A 19,987-nucleotide genomic window follows, 5' to 3' on the forward strand; every position below is an offset into this window, starting at 1 on the left:
AAACTGGATTGGCATTTCTTTATGCATCCATCTTCAACCAGATTATCACAGAGCCTACAGATACAATTTTCTTCAGCTAACAATCCATCACAATTTCTTCTATCGGATCGTTTTCTGATACTCGCCTTTGCTTGTTGGTTTGGTTGATCTTGGAAAACTGCGCCTCCATCATCATAATCGGAACCCATTCCAGAACCTCTCTCGACCTCTATGGTACTCTCGCCGGAACAGACTGCTCTGGTCAACATCATGGTTAACATCAAAATCCGGATCACAGTCTCTTGGGGCAAGTCCATCTTTGAGGAGGAAATAGAGAAGAATGAGAAGGGGAAAAAAAGAAATTTCAAGGAAGAGGGGATGGGAAGTGGAGAAAAACAATAGAAGGGAGTCGACAACTGCTTTCGGTCTTCAAGGCTCAGGTGCCGCCTCAGTCCTCCTGGAACAGACACTCCAGTGATACAACCTCTACCGTCTGTTCCTTATCACGGGACTTCTCTGGATCAGCAACCTTTTTGCAGTGGGATGAATGGACCCAAGTCTCTCTCTCAGCCACCTTCAATGCTGTGGTGCTAGTCAATAAGACCTGGTATGGTCCTTCCCATCTATCAATAAGACAACCTGAGCGTAGAAAATTTCGTATCATTACATAATCCCCAGGTTCAATGTCATGACAATTACTATCTGGTAAATCAGGAATCACCAACTTCAGATTATCATTTTGATTCCTCAACTGCTTACTCATGTTAATCAAGTACTTTACAGTTACTTCATTGTTACATTTCAAATCATCCTGAGGGTTAATCATGACATGCGGTTGTCGACCAAACAAGATTTCAAAAGGAGACAGATTAAGAGGGGACCTGGGAGTGGTTCTGATGCTATACAAAACAATGGGTAAAGCTTCTGGCCACGTCAATCCTGTCTCTGCCATTACTTTACTCAATTTATTTTTAATAGTGCTGTTCACTCTTTCGACCTTCGCGCTCGCCTGTGGACGGTACGGAGTGTGCAGCTTGCTATCAATTCCCATCAACTTACACATTCCTTGAAAGACATCACCTGTAAAATGGGTACCCCTATCACTTTCAATGATTCTAGGGATACCATATCTACATACAAATTCCTGCACAATTTTCTTAGCTGTAAACATAGCGGTATTTGTAGCTGCTGGGAAAGCTTCGACCCAATTCGAGAAAACATCTATACAAACAAGTACATATTTCAAATTTCGACATGGGGGTAATTGAATGAAGTCAATTTGTATTACCTGGAAAGGGCCGCCGGCAGGTGGGATATGGGATGGTTCTGTAGGTATTGCTTTTCCAATATTCTTTCTCAGACAGGTAAGGCATGACATTGCTCTTTTACTCGCATGAGAGGAGAATCCTGGGGCGCACCAGTATGCTCTTACCAATTTGCACATCCCCTCCTTGCCTAGATGAGTCAGCCCGTGAGCTGCTTCAGCCAGACATGGAAGGTATGCCCTGGGGGCCACTGGTTTACCATGTCCATCCATCCAGAGCCCTGAGGACTCCTGGCCATATCCCTTTGCCTTCCAGACTGCTCTTTCCTGTGTGGAACACAAATTCTGCATCTCACACAACTTTTGTGTGTTGATGGTATTAAATACCATCAGTTGTGTGGTGTCTGTCTGTATGGGGGTAGCAGCTGCAAGCTTTGCGGCTTCGTCTGCTCGGCTGTTACCAAGGGATACTGGGTCTTGGCTATATGTATGTGCTTTACATTTGATAACAGCCACTCTGTCGGGTTCCTGTATCGCTGTTAGAAGCCTTTTTATGTGAGCTGCATGCGCTATCGGTGTACCAGCCGCCGTCATGAAATTTCTGAGCCGCCATAGGGCTCCGAAATCATGGACTACCCCGAAGGCGTATCTAGAATCGGTGTAGATATTGGCTGACTTACCCTTAGCCAATTCACATGCTCTGGTTAGGGCGACCAGTTCAGCAACCTGGGCTGAGTGAGGTGGGCCTAGTGGTTCCGCTTCTATGGTGTCTTGGTCATCTACGACTGCGTATCCAGTACACAAGTCTCCCGAGTCTGACTGTCTATGACAACTACCGTCCGTGTAGAACGTGAGTTCTGCATCTTCCAGTGGATTGTCACTGATGTCAGGCCTTGCGGTAAAATTTTGGGTCAAATATTCCATACAATCATGTGTATCTTCCTTTGCATTAAATCCTCCTTCCCCATCACTCTCACCTCCCACCCTTTGTGCCTGATCAGGCACACCTGGGAGAAATGTTGCAGGGTTTAATGCGCTGCATCTCCTTATGGTGATGTTTACTGGGGCCATTAATGCCAATTCCCATCTTGTAAACCTTGCAGATGAGACGTGTCTGGTTTGGGCAGAATTCAATAAGGCAGATACCGCATGTGGTGTATGGATTGTGAGGTTGTGGCCTAGCACGACATCTTCGCTTTTTGTCACTAGCAATGCTATCGCCGCAACGCTACGCAAGCATGTGGGGAGGGATCGCGCTACCGTATCTAGCTGAGCGCTGTAATATGCAACTGGCCTGCTGGCATCACCGTGTTTTTGTGTTAGTACACCTGCTGCGCACCCAGCACTTTCTGTTCCGTATAGTTCAAAGGGTTTCCCATAGTCTGGCATACCTAGTGCTGGTGCCTGCGTTAGGCACTGTTTGAGTCTCTCAAATGCTGTTTCGGATTCGTCTGTATGCGAAATCCGGTCAGGTTTGTTTGAAGAGACCATTTCCTGCAAAGGTAACGCCAATATGGAAAACCCTGGGATCCAATTACGGCAATACCCACACATTCCTAAAAACGTCCTGATCTGTTGCTGGGTTTGTGGCAGTGTCATGTCTCTAATGGCTTGGATTCTATCAGCGGTCAGGTGTCTCAGTCCTTGTGTTAGACAGTGTCCCAAATATTTTACCTTAGTTTGGCATAATTGTAACTTGTCTTTGGAAACCTTGTGACCTGTGTCTGAAAGATGAAACAGGAGCTGTTTCGTATCCTTCAGGGAAGCTTCCAGTGAATCTGAACACAGCAGTAAATCATCCACATACTGTATCAATACTGATCCACTGTCTGGTTGGAAAGACTGTAAACAATCATGCAAAGCCTGAGAAAATATACTTGGACTATCTATGAAACCTTGGGGTAGCCGAGTCCACGTGTATTGGACTCCTCTGTATGTGAATGCAAACAAATATTGGCTGTCAGGGTGCAGAGGTACCGAAAAGAAAGCGGAGCAGAGGTCAATAACAGTGAAAAATTTGGCAGTGGGAGGAATTTGCATTAGGATGACAGCTGGATTAGGCACTACGGGGAACTGACTCTCAACTATTTTGTTAATCCCCCTTAGATCCTGCACTAGCCTGTAACCCCTCCCCCCACTCTTTTTAACAGGGAAGATGGGACTATTGGCTGTGCTGGACGTTCTTACCAGAATGCCCTGTTGCAGCAAGCGTTCTATTACTGGGAAAACTCCTAACTCCACCTCTGGCTTCAGAGGATACTGTGGGATTTTTGGAGCTATCCTACCATCTTTTACTTGTACAACTACTGGAGCTACGTTTGCCATTAATCCAGTGTCCTGTCCATCTTTTGTCCAAAGTGACTCTGGTATCTGAGATGTCATCTCTTCTACTTGGGATGGGTTCCTATTTGTCATAATGGAATGTGACATTAATTTTGATGGGGAGTCTAACATGTCTCGTACCTCCTGAGCGTGATTCTCAGGAATGTCCAAGAATACACCTTCAGGAGTACAATAAATGACGCAACCCATTTTACATAGTAAGTCTCTCCCCAGGAGATTAGTTGGTGCCGATGCAGCCAGCAAAAAGGAATGCTTGGTATGCAAAGGCCCTATTGTAATCTCGGCTGGTTTGCTAACAGGGTAGTGCTGGACTACTCCTGTTACTCCCATGGCTGGAATTGTCCTACCAGTGGTTCTCATGCCCACTGTCGAATTTATCACTGACTTGGCCGCCCCTGTGTCTACAAGAAAGTTTAAAGTTTTACCAGCTACATTGATTGCAATCTCTGGTTCGCTTCCAAGACTGGCAATCAATTTAACTGGCTGCAGATTACAGGTGTGGCCACACCCCTATTGGGTATGCTGACCTCCCTGAATCCCATTGGCAGCAACTACTTGTGGGGGAGTTAGCTGGGAACTACCAGAGGCCTGCCAGTCTCTGTTCGGGGGATATCTTTTTGTTTCCCCTGTATGTGGCTCAAAACTCCGCCTCTGTGGACCCTGCTCCCAATGTCGTGTGTTGTGTTGTTGTCTAGGGGGTTGAAAAGATCTTTGTACATTCTTTGTTCTACATTCTCGTGCAAAGTGTCCCGGTCTGTTACAAGAAAAACATGTTATTACACTTGCCTTACCCACAGGATTCGGTGGTACATACGCAGGCTGCCTTGTGGTCAGCGCCTGTATACTTACGGACATCAACTTATCACTTTGCGACTCCCTGTGTCTAGTGATGTTTTTGTCGTGATCAACAGCAGCCTCTCTCAAGGTGGACACTGACAGACCTCGCCAACATGGTTGTGTGGTCTGTACCCTAGCTTTTAATGTTTCTTTCAAACCATCCATCAGTACAGATACTGCTACTTCTCGATGGTTTGGGTTGGTCTTAATGTCTTCTATACCAGTGTATTTTGCCATTTCTGATAGTGCCCGGTGAAAATATTCTGTTGCCGTTTCGGACTCCTTTTGCTTAATGGAAAATATTTTATTCCATTTAACAACGGCTGGGAAATACTCCTTTAGCTGTAAATTTATCCTTTTTACATTATCCTGGTCGTACACATCTGTAAGCGGTACATCTTTATCTAGTCCACAATCAGCCAAGAATTTAACTGAGTCGACATTGGAAGGTAAGCAAGCTCTTAGCACTATCTGCCAATCCTTATTATTGGGCTCTAAAGTGTTTCCTAGATCCCTGATGTATTTTTGGCTTGCCACTAAATCTTTTCTGGGGTCTGGGAATTCAGACACTATGGTCCTCAATTCCATTCTAGTGAACGGGCAATACATGGCAATGTTCCTGACGGGTGTGGCTCCTGATGCATCTGTTTTCCCATTGGGAACTACTATCACCTTTACAGGAGCAATTCTAACAGCCTCATTCTGCGTAGATTCTACAACTTGTGGTACAATTGTTTCAGTGTAGTGCATGGTGCCGTACTTACCCGTTGACACGACCTCACCTATCCCTCCGCTAGGGGCTTTCACTAATCTCGTGGGTGTCGCTGTGCCTACTGTGGTCTCTGCTATGGTGGCTGCAAGAGAGAGAGCTGAAATTGTTGCTGAATCGTCTTCTTGATCACACTCCTGAGGAAGGTTCAAAACAGGGTACATCTTGCACGGGTTAATACTTGCATGAGTTATTTGGTTAACATCATTAACATTTACAAGGTTACTAAGAGTTTTTGTTTTATAACCCAGTGCGTTTCTCTCCGTAATCAACTTCTCTCCTGCAATGTGTGGTGGAGGAGGAGCTGTGGCTATCAGCTTCCTGACTGCCCCAGATCCTGCCGCCAGAGCCAAACCTCTCTGTATCTCACCTTCCTGGTGCCATAACTGTAAATAATCATGATGCTGAATTCGTCTCTTTGCTGATTTTACGAGACATATCCTCCTCCTTAAATTTTGTAACACTTCTGGACTAAAGCTACCTATTCTTGGGAATTTGTCCCTGTCTTGTACAGTCATTCTCTCCCATTCATCACATAAAGATTCGGTGTGACTTCCATATTTTTCACACATTACATATCGTGCCGACCCAACTGGTCGGTTCACAGAATCAACCTGAACCAGGGTTGATCGCCCCCTACCTGAGCAACTGGCCCCCATAGTCTGCAGGTGTTGCTTAGTCCTCCTTGGATCTCTGTATCAAGGTTTTCAGCAAGCCTTTTCAGACAACCAAATTACTCCACAGTAGGCCGGCGGTGGCGGTTTACCGAGTACCCCACTCACTCGCCCACCTCGACCAATACGACCTGATCACACCGACGTGGTGCTGGCGTACTCGATACAGGGCCCCTATGGAACCTTCAGTTTACTGGAACATATGAGGGTTACCCGCAGGACACTTACTCTTTCCAGTAAAGTTGGGGTTGTTAGATAGTTCCTGAGTGACCAGCGAACTTCCCTTCCAAAAATAAAAAATTACACAAATCACGTCAGAATGTACAGATAGCGTTTGTGACCACTTTACTCTAATGGTATTAGGTCAGATTACTAACTACTGCACACAATTACGTGTGGTCCAATCGTTCAGTACACAAGCACTACTTGTCATGTACTGAAAGATCAATGGAATCGATGTTTCCGGCCGCGATTCCTTCAGCAAGAGCTTATGGCCTATATGGGTTCTGCACCAACACCCCAGGCGTTGTGCCACTGGACTTTTATAGCGGACCTTTTTGTCTATTTTACCTGTTACCTTATGACCTCCTGGTCTGTTACCGTCTGTTAATGACCTCCTGGTCTGTTACCTTATGACCTCCTGGTCTGTTACCTTATGACCTCCTGGTCTGTTACCTTATGGTCCGCTATACTCTAATGCTCAAATATTATTTAACCAAGGATGCCTCCCTAGCCACCGTATATGTCACTTACACGTGTGTCCCTTGACGAGTACCCGACTTTCCTTTTGGTTCAACCTCTTAAGTTATATAAACTTATGTAATAAAAACACACTCACTCAACACATGTACACTTTGTTTCTATATCTATTTCTGCGCAGAAATTGTCTTCAGTCCAACAGTGTTACCAATTAGGAGCAGGATCTGTTAAACTAAATTTCAGATTTTCCAAAAATAGATTTGCGTTATTTACCGCTGTGCGTTACTTATCGCCTTTGCGCTAATTATCGCTTTGCGCTAATTCAACTTTTCGAGACTTGAGCTACGTTGCGTAACCAGACGCTACGTTGCGTAATGTACGCTGCGTGCGTCTGCCGTTTGGATTGCGTACGCAAGTCTTTTGTTAGGGACACGTGTACGCAAAACAAAGATCCACCGTAACACAATTTCTACCTTTATCAATGTAGGTGATCCCTGATCATCTACCGCACACCACACTGACTGTCTTATCTCCCAGACAAGCCGTGTGTTGGTCTATACTTTAACTATTACCTCTTCTATGAAATAACAGCAAATCTCTTTTTGCACTTTCTATCAACTATAAAACTTGGCAAACAGGAATAGTGATATACGAAATTTGAAAAAGAAATGCAGATAAATGTATGTGTGCGTGTATACGCAAGACAGAAGAGAAATAAAACAGTTTTAAAAGACACAAGCGTTTTGTTCTTACTTCCGGTTCCCGGATTCCTTCAGCACTCTTTATCTAAGCGAAGCAGACGCTTATCCCGTCAGCACTGCGAGACAACCTCCCACCCTTTGCTGGGGGGATAATGTCTGCTGATCTACCTAGTGCAGATATGAGAAGGATAGGACGAGTCCCCAATTGACAATGCTAAATTCCTTTTGTCGTAATTATAACCCTTTATGAAGTCTAAGAACACTGTACGCTGTTTACTTAAGAAGTACCGTAATGGTACGCTATTTGCGTAACGATCGCTCAGCAGTAAGCGAGACGCTCAAGCGTCACGTTCGCTCACGGCCCAGTGATCACAGAACACGTTATTGGTTATCACTAGAGTAATGATTCGCGGTAGCGTAGCGTACGCTCGAGACCACGAGTAGGTCACCAGCGATGCAGACGCTCACAGCGCTATACCTTTATGTATAAACCTTATACTAAAGAAATACACAGAATACCTTAATGTGAGTACAGGGTGTAAGTGCAACCTTGTGTAACCTGACTAACTACAAGGCTGCTTGAGCGTCACCGACGCTCAAGTGAACACTTAATACTATAGAAAATACACAGATACTGGTTTAGGGTCCAAAGCCTATCAACTGTATTATATCTAATATACTTGTAAAAAGGGGATAACAGTACAAATGATACACTACAATATAACAGAGACTTCCTAACCACAGAACTAAACAATAAATACACAAAGACAATACTACACTGACCTAAATGCAATACAATACAATACTATAATACTATGAGAGATATAAGAGAAAAAAGGAGAGAGATAGAGAGAGACGGGGAGAGATGAGAGAAATTGGCTCACAGAAAGACAATGATTACGGAGAGAAACTTACGCACAAGGGTAAACGATCGCATGCGCCTGGACATCCAGCACCCGATTTTCAGCAATGAGAACCGTTGAAGAGTGAGAGCTGGATGTGGTCGGCCTGCCTATTTATGCCCCACACACAATGCAATCTCATAGTCCCTACAATCCCATTGTCCATTGGATGAAGGAATTCGACCCTGTATCACAACAAAAGGTCATAGGTTGATTCATACAGGTGGGCTGTGACGATTTCAAACAGCTCAGGTGGGTGGGGAACTAGGTTTCCCGCCGCATACCTGAGTATGAGTAAATAGTAGAAATGGACATAAACTTCTTATGTCCATAACTATTCGCACGAGCGATTAATACGCTCCAAACCAACACCGGAATATTGCTAATTAAATACTCTTCCGATGGGTACCAAACACTGCTGTATGATTCTTGTTAGACCCTTCGTACGATACAAAGAGGGATTCCCTAGCTCAGGGACCTTCTATATTAACCAAACTTTCAGAAACTATCAAAGGGATCATGATCTATAAACTACATTAATTGTGAAAATATGTAACGAATGAGTCGCACGCTACGACTACATAAACTCTACCGTAAATACGCATACCGCGCCTGCGAGTGCACGCTATCGCGGGTATGCGCCTTCACGGGAGAGCGTACGCATGCGCAGCGCGGACCAGTGTGCGGTGCAAATATGGCAACGTGCATAGAGACATTTTTCTGACTTTGACAGAAGGGCAAATTTGGGACATGGAGGTAAGCATCCCTGATGTCCCGGGACACTATATAGTCCCCTTCTTCCTGGTTCGTTATCACTGCTCTGAGTGACTCCATCTTGATTTGAACCTTTGTAAGTGTTCAAATTTTTTTTAGATTTAGAATAGGTCTCACCTAGCCTTCTGGCTTCAGTACCACAATATAGTGTGGAATAATACCCCTTTCCTTGTTGTAGGAGGGGTAATTTGATTATCACCTGCTGGGAATACAGCTTGTGAATTTTTTCCCATACTGCCTCCTTGTTGGAGGGATACCTTGGTAAAGCAGACTTCAGGAGCCTGCGAGGGGGAAACGTTTCGACATTCCAATCTGTACCCCTGGGATACTACTTGTAGGATCCAGGGGTCCTGTACGTTCCCAGCGTCATGCTGAGAGCTTGGCAGAAGCGGTGGAAAGCTTCTGTTCCTGGGAATGGGCTGCCTGCTGCAGTCTTCTTCCCTTTCCTCTATCCCTGGGCAAATATGACTCTTATAGGGACGAAAGGACTGAGGCTGAAAAGACGGTGTCTTTTTCTGCAGAGATGTGACTTAGGGTAAAAACGGTGGATTTTCCAGCAGTTGCCGTGGCCACCAGGTCCGATGGACCGACCCCAAATAACTCCTCTTCCTTTATACGGCAATACACCTTTGTGCCGTCTGGAATCTGCATCACCTGACCACTGTCGTGTCCATAAACATCTTCTGGCAGATATGGACATCGCACTTACTCTTGATGCCAGAGTGCAAATATCCCTCTGTGCATCTCGCATATATAGAAATGCATCCTTTAAATGCTCTATAGTCAATAAAATACTGTCCCTGTCAAGGGTATCAATATTTTTAGTCAGGGAATCCGACCAAGCCATCCCAGCTCTGCACATCCAGGCTGAGGCGATCGCTGGTCGCAGTATAACACCAGTATGTGTGTATATACTTTTATATGATATTTTTTGATAAGCGTGTGAGCGCCTTATCCACCCTAAGGGGTGTTTCCCAACGCGCCCTAACTTCTGGCGGGAAAGGGTATACCGCCAATAATTTTCTATCGGGGGGAACCCACGCATCATCACACACTTCATTTAATTTATCTGATTCAGGAAAAACTACAGGTAGTTTTTTCACATCCCACATAATACCCTCTTTTGTGGTACTTGTAGTATCAGAAATATGTAACACCTCCTTCATTGCCCTTAACGTGTGGCCCTAATAAGGAATACGTTTGTTTATTCACCGTCGACACTGGATTCAGTGTCCGTGTCTGTGTCTGTGTCGACCGACTAAGGTAAACGGACGTTTTAAAACCCCTGACGGTGTTTTTGAGACGTCTGGACCGGTACTAATTGTTTGTCGGCCGTCTCATGTCGTCAACCGACCTTGCAGCGTGTTGACATTATCACGTAATTCCCTAAATAAGCCATCCATTCCGGTGTCGACTCCCTAGAGAGTGACATCACCATTACAGGCAATTGCTCCGCCTCCTCACCAACATCGTCCTCATACATGTCGACACACACGTACCGACACACAGCACACACACAGGGAATGCTCTGATAGAGGACAGGACCCACTAGCCCTTTGGAGAGACAGAGGGAGAGTTTGCCAGCACACACCAAAAAACGCTATAATTATATAGGGACAACCTTATATAAGTGTTTTCCCTTATAGCATCTTTTTATATATTTCTAACGCCAAATTAGTGCCCCCCCTCTCTGTTTTAACCCTGTTTCTGTAGTGCAGTGCAGGGGAGAGCCTGGGAGCCTTCCCTCCAGCCTTTCTGTGAGGGAAAATGGCGCTGTGTGCTGAGGAGATAGGCCCCGCCCCTTTTTCAGCGGGCTCGTCTCCCGCTCTTCAACGGATTCTGGCAGGGGTTAAATATCTCCATATAGCCCCCGGAGGCTATATGTGAGGTATTTTTTGCCAAAAAATAGGTTTACATTGCCTCCCAGGGCGCCCCCCTCCCAGCGCCCTGCACCCTCAGTGACTGCCGTGTGAAGTGTGCTGAGAGCAATGGCGCACAGCTGCAGTGCTGTGCGCTACCTTAAGAAGACTGAGGAGTCTTCTGCCGCCGATTCTGTACCTTCTTCTCTTTTCATCATCTGCAAGGGGGCCGGCGGCGAGGCTCCGGTGACCATCCAGGCTGTACCTGTGATCGTCCCTCTGGAGCTAATGTCCAGTAGCCAAAGAAGCCAATCCATCCTGCACGCAGGTGAGTTCACTTCTTCTCCCCTAAGTCCCTCGTTGCAGTGATCCTGTTGCCAGCAGGACTCACTGTAAAATAAAAAACCTAAGCTAAACTTTTCTAAGCAGCTCTTTAGGAGAGCCACCTAGATTGCACCCTTCTCGGCCGGGCACAAAAATCTAACTGAGGCTTGGAGGAGGGTCATAGGGGGAGGAGCCAGTGCACACCACCTGATCCTAAAGCTTTACTTTTTGTGCCCTGTCTCCTGCGGAGCCGCTATTCCCCATGGTCCTTTCAGGAACCCCAGCATCCACTAGGACGATAGAGAAAAGCTGAATCAACATACTTACGAGACACAACATCCTTGCTTAACAAATTGGAGAGCTTAAGAAAGATTCCATCCAACACGTGGCTGTGCTCTATGGATATCACAAGCCTGTATACCAGCATTCCACATGGTGAAGGGATACAAGCTACCAGAGATTTAATACAAGACAACGATAACTATACAGGTTCTTCAATTGAATTGGTCATGAAACTACTGCAACTTACATTGACAAGGAACTTCTTTCTATTTAATGGACGGTTCTATTTACAACTTACAGGTTGTGCCATGGGGTCCCATGTAGCCCCGGCATTCGCCAATTCCTATATGTTTGCTGTTGAGAAAAGAATTTTTTAACATCTCCTATGGCCTCCTGACGAAGTGATTACGAAATGCATTGAGGTGGGGCTTACCAGGCGCTTCTTGTTCCACATGAGCTGTCATCCCCGACTTCACCCGGTACAGGTGTCCTGACGGATCGGTCGCTGAAGCTGGTGCGGTGCGTGGTCCCAGATCCAGGTGCAGCGGGCTGCAGCTTTTGCCTTGTGGTTTTACTTTTCATGTGATACACAGCCCACAGAGTGGGCTATCAGGGTACGAGTCCACTGCTATTCATTTGACCTATCCTGTGTATATATGTGGTTTATGAATTAAATTGATTTGCACTATGAGCGCATTCTCCTTCTTTTGCTATTTCCAGATACTTTGCTCTTGAGAGTCTGAGCTATATGAGGAGAACTGCTGCGTTGTGAATATACTCCGGTGCTACAAACCAGTGTTGTGCTTTTACCTGTGGACTGAGACTAACTAATCACCAGCGCACCTGTACACATCTCTTTTCTGTGGACATATATATATATATATATATATATATACATACACACAAATAAATATATATATATATGTATATATATATATATATATATGTGGGGGCCCCAGAGGTATCACTGTATGGTGCCCCAAAATTTCGCTTGCCGGCCCTGCTGATACCTGCCCTATTAAGACTTAAATTTGCAATGTATCACATACCTTCTCTTCCAGCAAATTACAATTGACAGTTCAGGAGCTGACAAGGGAACATTTATCAGCTTTATAAAGTAGAAAGGAAAGGTTTAATGGTTGACAAAGCTGACTCATATGGAGAGAAGCATTTAGAGAGGAACATTGCTGTTTGTTGGCTCAGTGCCTGGACTCAATAACTATGTAGCCATAAGGGGGTACACAGAGAGATCTGTGCTCCATTTCTAGGCAATCTGACTAGATTGTTTAGAAATTAAGCCCGGATCTCTCCATGTGCATGCCCCATAGCGATAGTGATACGCGGCCCCGCACATCGCTACTACCGGTTCTAGATTGTGCCTGCATGCAGGCACAATCTAGTCAGGTCGCTCACTTCACCGCTGTGTGAAATGAGCGTTCCCCCCGCCCCCTCCGCTCAGCACACATTGCGCTGAGTGCTGAGCGGGGGGAGAGGTGTGCTGAGCGGTCTGTGCTAGATCGCTCAGCACACATCTCTGCGTGTGTACCCCCCTATATTGTAACTATCTCTCAGCAATAAACAGTAGCAACAGTTACAGCCATTCAACAAAGTATTGTTTCCCAGTTCTCTGGAGAAACTTCAGAAGTACAGTACATTGATGGCCGATAGTAACTCCATTAGCACAGTAAAGCTTATACTAGCTAATATTACAGACTGCAGTTGTTTTCTACCCCAGAAACACTGCAGAATCTAAAAAGGAAAACCCTTGTGCACCAACAAGCTCATAAACCTATGTTTATACCTGAAAGGACGCATAATTGTTTTAGGGAAATTTATATTGCAGTATAAATATCAGTGACGTGCGGTGAGGTCATTGGCTGGGGAGGCACTAAGATATATAGTAACCCCATCACTGACACCTACATAATCACGCCAGCCAGTGGCAGAACTAGCAAGCGGTGGGCCCAGGTGCGACAAAATGTCATCCCTGGAGAGGATCTGGTGAGAGGGACCTACTAGGGGCCAGAGAAATGGATACCTAGCAACAGTACCGTGACTAGACATTTTAGCACTGTGCAAGAAACGGCATCAGAGCTCCACGCCTGCATGTAAAACAGGGGCAGTGCACGCCGTAGGCGCGTGCAAAAAATATAGGGGCGTGGCTTCGTGGGGAAGGGGTGTGGCCACAAAATAATACCAATTCATATAACAGTGCGCAGTAGTCTACATTATTCAAATTACGCCGCACAGTAGCACCACTACACCAGGTAGAGCCCCTTTTACACCTTACAGCGGACAGATTCCCCTTTTTACACCTTACGGCAGACAGCGTCCCCTTTTTACACATTACGGCAGACAGCGTCCCCTTTTTACACAGTACGGCAGACAGCGTCCCCTTTTTACACATTACGGCAGACAGCGTCCCCTTTTTACACATTACAGCAGACAGCGTCCCCCTTATTACACATTACTGCAGACAGCGTCCCCTTTTTACACATTAGAGCAGACAGCGACCCCTTTTTACACATAATGGCAGACAGCGTCCCCCTTTTTACACATTACGGCAGACAGGGTCCCCTTTTTACACATTATGGCGGACAGTGTCCCCCTTTTTAAATATTATGGCAGACAGCGTTCCCATTTACACATTTCGGCAGCCAGATCCCATTTTTACACATTACGGCAGACAGCGTCCCCTTTTTACACATTACGGCAGACAGCTTCCCCCTTTTTACACATAACGGCAGACAGCGTCCCCTTTTTACACATTACGGCAGACAGCGTCCCCCTTATTACACATTACTGCAGACAGCGTCCCCTTTTTACACATTACAGCAGACAGCGTCCCCTTTATACACATAATGGCAGACAGCATCCCCCTTTTTACACATAATAATTTTACACATAACGGCAGACAGCGTCCCCTTTTTACACATAACGGCAGACAGCGTCCCCTTTTTACACATTACAGCAGACAGCGTCCCCTTTATACACATAATGGCAGACAGCATCCCCCTTTTTACACATAATATTTTTACACATAACGGCAGACAGCATCCCCTTTTTACACATAATATTATTACACATAACGGCAGACAGCGTCCCCTTTTTACACATTACGGCAGACAGCGTCCCTTTTTTACACATTACGGCAGACAGCGTCCCCCTTATTACACATTACTGCAGACAGCGTCCCCTTTTTACACATTACAGCAGACAGTGTCCCCTTTATACACATAATGGCAGACAGCATCCCCCTTTTTACACATAACGGCAGACAGCGTCCCCTTTTTACACATTATGGCAGACAGCGTCCTCCTTTTTAAACATTACGGCAGACAGCGTCCCCATTTACACATTTCGGCAGCCAGTTCCCCTTTTTACACATTACGGCAGACAGCGTCCCCTTTTTACACATTATGGCAGACAGCATCCCCCTTTTTACACAGTACGGCAGACAGCATCCCCTTTTTACACATTACGGCAGACAGCGTCCCCCTTTTTACACATAACGGCAGACAGCGTCCCCTTTTTACACATTACGGCAGACAGTGTCCCCCTTTTTACACATTACGGCAGACAGCATCCCCATTTACACATTTCAGCAGCCAGTTCCCCTTTTTACACATTACGGCAGACATCGTCCCCCTTTTTACACATTACAGCAGACAGCGTCCCCCTTTTTACACATAACGGCAGACAGCGTCCCCCTTTTTACACATTACGGCAGACAGCGTCCCCTTTTTACACATTACGGCAGACAGCATCCCCCTTTTTACACATTACGGCAGACAGCGTCCCAATTTACACATTTCGGCAGCCAGTTCCCCTTTTTACACATTACGGCAGACAGCGTCCCCTTTTTACACATTACGGCAGACAGCGTCCCCCTTTTTACACATTACGGCAGACAGCGCCCCCTTTTTTACACATTACGGCAGACAGCGTCCCCCTTTTTACACATTACGGCAGACAGCGTCCCCCTTTTTACACATTACGGCAGACAGTGTCCCCCTTTTTACACATAACGGCAGACAGCGTCCCCCTTTTTATACATAATGGCAGACAGAATATATAGATTGAATGATCCAGGGTGACTGACCAGCAAGAAGTCCGGCTCGGGACAGTTGAGACAGAAGGGAATGTCATCACTGAGAGCAGGCATGGCTCTCCCGCCATAGCACACCCTGTACAGGACAGTGAGGACCGGGAGAGAAGCGCGCACAGCCGCCAGCTCTCCCTTGTGCATCCTCTACTCCCGGTGAAGAAGCAGCAACCCACCCGCCGGGCAGTGACGTGCGGTGGGATGAGGCAGGCGAGGCAGAGCCTTTTCTGTCATACTTACGTTTAAACCAGAGTTTTGACTGAATAAAATATATGAAAAATACTGATAATTTGTTTGAAATATCTTCTTTGCATTATTCTAATTATTTTTATAGCCCAAACTCTGGAGTAAAAAGTCTATGGCAGGTGAGGCAGTGCCTCACCTGTGTATCCTTTCCACACATCTCTAATCAAAACTCACCAGATTTCTAGGAGTTTATAATGTTGCACCTGTGTATAATGCCTAGAGGTTCCCTTTGGCTCATATATTGCATGTAAATCTGGCTCTGGGGTTAGCCAGTGCCTCCTGAGCCATTTAGCTCACCCCACGTCCCTGCCGCCGGGTCCCGCTGGCTTCGGGGCTGCCGCTGCTGTAGTGACAGCTTTACAGTAGCTGGTCCCGGGAGCCGCCTCCGCTTCACCACGCCGCGTGATTGGACGAGCGGATCCAGCACTGGATCCGCTGTCCAATCATATCTGCCTCGCTGACAGGGGCGGTTTCCCCTGTCAACGAGGCACTTGCAGAAGTGCCGCTTTCCCCTCTGGTTTCAATGGGCTTTTTCAGCCCAGCGCTTTGCCCCCCCCCCTGCTTTAGGCTGTCCCTATTGTAAACGGGAGGCACTGCTATTAGTGCCTCCCAAACTACTTTTAATCACGGAAATGGATAGGTTAATATAAAGAAATGACTTATGACACAGAATAGGTGTCATAAGTATTTTCTTTATATTATTTTAATCATTAAAGACAGGGGAGCGCCTCCCCTGACTGCACGTCCCTGATAAATATGGTGGTGGTAGCTACAGGGTGAGAAAAGGGTTACGGCTGTTTATGCCGCTTTCAGATCGCAATGCTGGGTCGCACCCGGGATTTGGAAACGGATCCTTCCCGGATGTGACCCGGCATTGGACACTTTCAGACTGGCTTCCTGACGCGGGAATATGCCGGGTCGGGTTGCCAACAGGGGTGGGGATAGGGAGCCAGGTGCGGAGGGGCACTGGGAGATGAGATCATCTCAACGCCGCATCTGCCTATACTGTGAACAGGTTCCTGGTTGCATCGACCCGGCAACCCGTTCACACTGCACCTAATCTGGTAATAACCCAGGAATAACCCTTTTTTATTCCCGGGTTGTAATACCAGGTCAGGGAATTCAGGAATGATCCCTTTCACACCGCACAGCGACCCTTGTTGACCCGGCAATATACCTGGTCGATATCGGGTTATTTGTGCGGTGTGAATGGGGTATTAAATAGATAGGTATAGATCATTGCACTGTACGTTTTCTTGTAAAAAAAAAAGGTAATGTTTTAGAGTGCTAGTTGAAGTACAGTAGTGAAATAATAATCATAAACAGTAAGATAATTAGCTTATGTTTAATTCTGCTAGTGTAATGATATGTGCGGTGGTGTCAAGGGGGAGGTGTGTGTGTGTGTGTGTGTGTGTGTGTGTGTGTGTGTGGGGGGTACTATTTACCTGGGCCCAGCATGCTGCTGTGTGCTGGGCTGTAGTGTGTCCAGGGAGGCACTTAGAGGGTAATTCAGAGTTGATCGCAGCTGCAAATTTGTTAGCAGTTGGGCAAAACCAAGGGGGTCATTCCGAGTTGTTCGCTCGGTAAAAATCTTCGCATCGCAGCGATTTTCCGCTTAATGCGCATGCGCAATGTCCGCACTGCGACTGCGCCAAGTAAATTTGCTATGCACTTCGGTATTTTACTCACGGCATTTTCATCGTTCTGGCGATCGTAATGTGATTGACAGGAAATGGGTGTTACTGGGCGGAAACAGGCCGTTTTATGGGCGTGTGGGAAAAAACGCTACCGTTTCCGGAAAAAACGCAGGAGTGGCTGGAGAAACGGGGGAGTGTCTGGGCGAACGCTGGGTGTGTTTGTGACGTCAAACCAGGAACGACAAGCAGTGAAATGATCGCAGATGCCGAGTAAGTCTGAAGCTACTCAGAAACTGCTACGAGGTATGTAATCGCAATATTGCGAATACATCGTTCGCAATTTTAAGATGCTAAGATTCACTCCCAGTAGGCGGCGGCTTAGCATGAGCAAATCTGCTAAAATCCGCTTGCGAGCGAACAACTCGGAATGACCCCCCAAGTGCACTGCAGGTGTGGTAGATATAACATGTGCAGAGAGAGTTAGATTTGGGTGGGTTATTTTGTTTCTGTGCAGATTTCAGTTTGAACACACCCCACCCAAATCTAAATCTCTCTGCACATGTTACATCTGCCCTCCCTGCAGTGCACATGGGGGGTCATTCCGAGTTGATCGCACGTAGCAACTTTTTGCTGCTCGTGCGATCAACCTAACGCCGCCTATGGGGGAGTGTATTTTAGCATAGCAGGGCTGCGCTATGCTAAAAATGTTAAAGCAAAACCAGACTAGGGCTGCAGTTACTCACCCAGTGCAACGGATCCAGCGATGAAGGTCCCGGTACTGATGTCAGACATCTGCCTTATAAAACACCTGGATCCACCTGCGTTGGACTTACCACACCTGGAAAACGGTGAGTATCCGCCCCGGAATGCCTCCCGCCCGTCCGTCTTCTTGCGATCGCCGCTGCGATCACATTTCTCGTTGGCGGCGGGCAACGACGCGCGTCCGCAATGCATCTGCCATGCATGTACATTTCCAACCCGTTTGCACCGCAGCGAAGAACCGATTTGTGTGAACGGGTCGGAATGACCCCCATGATTTTGCCCAACTGCTAACAAATTTGCTGCTGCAATCAACTCTGAATTAGGCCCAAAAAGCACAATTTTTTTCTTTATTTTTTCTAAGTGTGCAGGGCCACGCCGCCAATTAGTAGGCCACACCCCCTGAAAAGTACCTAGGACTGGCCAGGCTATACTGCCATGGATATGTGTATTGCATGAACTTACATTTTCTTTTCGGAAAGTGTTGCCCAGAGGAGTAGCTTTCTGATCTGTACCTGCAAAATAAAGTTAAAACTGTTAGCAACAATTGTATATATTAATCTTGGATAAGTTACACTAACTCTAGGACCTGACAGGCAGGGGTGTATCTATAACTTAATAGTAATCATCTGTTTCCATAGAGCCAAGGTAATTGGGACAGAAGTTCCATTCTCATTTTAAACTGGCAAGGACCCATCAAGTACAGATAGAGATAATGAGGGAACTTGCCTTCTGGGTGGGATTTATGAAATGATTCCAACTTGCGCCTTCTGTGTTTAAAAAATACTGCAGCTAATTTCCACTATAAAAAGGCACACCCTAAGCCTGGATCATAATATAACATACAACAACAAAAGGGAAATAAGCACTTCACTTGTTCTGTTAATTGCAGGTAGAATTTCTCTTTTTCTGTCTTCTATATTCTAAGATCTCCCCAAGGACAAACACTTACATTAGTGTTCACCCTTCGCGTTCACAAAAAGGTTTCTTTCTATGCTCCCACCACTCAGATAAAAACGACTTGGTAAAGAATCACATGTAGTGGGCCGGATTAACAATGGGGCGGGTGGAGCTGCAGCTCCAGGCCCCCCATCAAAATAGGCCCACAGGATCAGCTTTGCTGCTGCTGCAGCCAGGGAATTTTATTCCCTGCTACAGCAAGAGCAGCCCCCTCCTGCCAGCAGCGTCGATGCCACTTCATGCCAGCCATACCCACGCTTCCAGGAGCCGCTCTGGCAGCCGCAGGGCAGCTGGCAGCGCAGGGGATACAGAAACAACCGTCAGGATGGAACAGTCACAGCCGGACACATGACTCGGGGGCGGAGCTACGCGGGACTCGGGGGCGGAGCTACACGGGACTCAGGGCAGGCTGCTGCTCACATGCTGTGAGAAGGGAGAGGAGAAGCTGCTGCACATCATACAGGGATGGCCCAGCCTGTGAGACTGCACTCTGCTGTTGTGTGTAAGGTAAGAGTGAATGGAGGACACAGTGTGTGTGTGTGTGTGTGTGTGTGTGTGTGTGTGTGTGTGTGTGTGTGTGTGTGTGTGTGTGTGTGTGTGTGTGTCTTGATTGTGAACTTCTGCAGGGAGTAGGGTAAAATATAGCACAAGGGTGAGGAAGTGTGTCAGTGAGATAGAGCGCAGGGTGAGGGAGAGCGTCCGTGTGATAGAGCGCAGGCTGCAGGGTGAGGGAGAGCGTCAGTGAGATAGAGCGCAGGCTGCAGGGTGAGGGAGAGCGTCAGTGTGATAGAGCGCAGGGTGAGGGAGAGCGTCCGTGTGATAGAGCGCAGGCTGCAGGGTGAGGGAGAGCGTCAGTGAGATAGAGCGCAGGCT

General features: G+C 46.6%; 1 long non-coding RNA gene across 3 annotated transcripts in view; it reads right to left on the minus strand.

Annotated features, from left to right (window-relative positions):
* LOC134935086 (uncharacterized) overlaps window positions 1-19,450 on the minus strand; it is a 33,099-nt gene extending 13,649 nt beyond the window's left edge. Inside the window, exons 1-3 of one of the 3 annotated variants that reach the window (XR_010179892.1) lie at window positions 19,107-19,427; window positions 18,620-18,669; window positions 11,847-12,053 (exon numbers count right to left, since the gene is read on the minus strand). This is a non-coding gene — a long non-coding RNA (uncharacterized LOC134935086). Of the gene's footprint in view, window positions 1-11,846; window positions 12,054-18,619; window positions 18,670-19,106 lie in introns of those variants that run through there. The other 2 variants (XR_010179894.1, XR_010179893.1) reach the window with 2 other exon arrangements.
* Between the last annotated feature and the right edge of the window lie 537 nt (window positions 19,451-19,987).

The sequence above is a fragment of the Pseudophryne corroboree genome, chromosome 6 (assembly GCF_028390025.1).
Source record: "Pseudophryne corroboree isolate aPseCor3 chromosome 6, aPseCor3.hap2, whole genome shotgun sequence".
In the NCBI taxonomy this organism is placed as follows: Eukaryota; Metazoa; Chordata; class Amphibia; order Anura; family Myobatrachidae; genus Pseudophryne; species Pseudophryne corroboree.